A 2,228-nucleotide genomic window follows, 5' to 3' on the forward strand; every position below is an offset into this window, starting at 1 on the left:
AGCTGCCTCCTTCCCGAAACCAGTGTCGCCTTGCACAGACAGGGGTTGTAACTGGGATAGTGTCTGCGGGGAGCGGAAAACTTGGCCTGTGTGAGACAAATGTCCTTGTCATAATATTTCTTCCCAGATCTGGACCTTAGCGTCCAAAATATGGGTGTTAGCATGAAAATCTCCAAGCTTGGTTACCAGCTTGGACCTGGTAATCGCTGCCACCAGCTAGGAATTATACAGTGCCTAGCTCACTGTGGTCTCCCCAAAACCTTCCGTGGGGGACCCCCAGACTCAGATGCCTTGAGTCTTACAACAAAGGGAAATAACCCCCTCCTCTTGTTTCCTTGTTACTTCCTCCCAGGCTCCCCTCCCTGGACGACTCTAGGAGATTCCCTGCTTCCAGTCCTGGAAACACAAGTACCGAGAGATCTAATCTCTCTTCCCCCTCACCCAGAGAGTATGCAAAGTCAGGCTTAGTAAATCTAACACAAAGAGATTTTCCCCCTGACTTCTTCCTCCCACCAATTCTCTGGTGAGCTGCAGACTCAATTCCCTGGAGTCCCCACTAAAGAAAAACTCCAACAGGTCTTAAAAAGAAAGCTTTATATAAAAAGAATGAAAAAAGGACATAAAAGGATCTCTGTATCAAGGTGACAATATACAGGGTTGATTGCTTAAAGGAAAAAATGAATAAACAGCCTTATTCAAAAAGAATACAATTTAAAACATTCCAGCAACTACACACATGTAAATACAAAAGAAAACAATATAAACCTATTGTCTTACTATCCTTGTACTTACAACTTGGAAACAGAAGATTAGAAAGCCAGGAGATAGAAAGATCACTCTCGGAGACGAGAAAAAGGAACAGACCAAGCACAAAGGACTTACACCCAAAACTTCCCTGCACCCAGATTTGAAAAAGTCTTGTTTCCTGATTGGTCCTCTGGTCAGGTGTTTCAGGTTACTGTTTGTTAACCCTTTTATAGGTGAAAGAGACATTAACCCTTAGCTATCTCTTTATGACAGTCCCCACTTTGGGGTGCCAGATAACAGAGGAGATGTGTCCCCCCATTGGGGGTGAGGGATTCTCTGGGACAAGACCCCTTGCCTGTGTGGGGATGGAACAAGGAGCAGGACAGACTTGGTAGCAGCGCAGCTGGGGGATTTTTGTACCTCAGCTCTGCCCTGGAGGTGCTGCTGGATCACTGTGATGGGGGAAAAATCCTTCTCCTCCTCCTCTTCCTCCTCCTCCTCCTCAGCCCACGCCAGCTGGGCACTGGGGGTGTCTGCACCAGGGAGGGAAGGAGAAAGTTTAATCCCTTCTGCTGCTGGAGGGATGCAGTGGACAGAGAAGACTCCATGTTTCCCCTTTCTCTGTAAGGAGCCTCATGGCAGCGAGGGCCCCACCCTGCCCCACCCAGAGACACCCTCAGCCCCATCAGCCTCAGGGCCCAGTGGCAGTCAGCCCCCTTCCCCCCAACATGATCAGGGGAGGCTGGAGCTCCCCGACTCTGCCCAGCATCCCCTGCCATGGGGCGTGGTTGTGCCACTCCCACCGGTGTTAGTGGGGCTCAAGTGGGTCAGTCCCGGCGCCTTGGCGAGCCGATGGACACAGGGTGTTACTACTCCCTCACCGCCCCAGTCCTCCTCCCTTTCGTCTGGGTCTCCCCTCACCTCTAAAGAGGGAGCCTTTAATCTCAAAGCTACCAGACCCCACGGAGGAGCTGCTGGCCCCGCAGGAGTAGGCAGAGCTGCTGGTGTTTGATGCACAGTCGCTCAAGTCCTGCTCTGGGCTGGCAGGAGGCTCCTCGGTCGCCCGGGTGGGGCTGGCTGGAGGCTCCCCTGTGGCCAGAGTGGTACTGGCGGGAGGCTCCTCTGGGGCCGGGGTCGGGCTGGCGCAGGACTCCTCAGATGCCATGGTCAAGGACGGCTCCTGCTGGGCCCTGGGGCGCAGCTCCTCGCTCCTTGGCTTCCTGCAAAGGAAGCCCCAGAGCTGCCTTCCCCGGCTCCTGCCCTCTCCTGGCTCTCTCCTCCATAGCTGAACCCGGGGCCACCTCCATTTCGGCCCAGAAGGTGCCTCAGAGTCAGCTAGGGGAGCTAGTATCTTCCTCCTCCAGCATACAACGCAGCTCCTCGTTTTCCCCTGCTCACAAGCCTCTTCCCCGCCCGCGGGGACAGAGGGGCCGCTCTCCTCCTCAGAAGGCTGGCTGATGTTTCCTGTTGGCTCTGGAGCC

Source organism: Gopherus evgoodei, unplaced genomic scaffold, assembly GCF_007399415.2.
Source record: "Gopherus evgoodei ecotype Sinaloan lineage unplaced genomic scaffold, rGopEvg1_v1.p scaffold_139_arrow_ctg1, whole genome shotgun sequence".
Taxonomy (NCBI): Eukaryota; Metazoa; Chordata; order Testudines; family Testudinidae; genus Gopherus; species Gopherus evgoodei.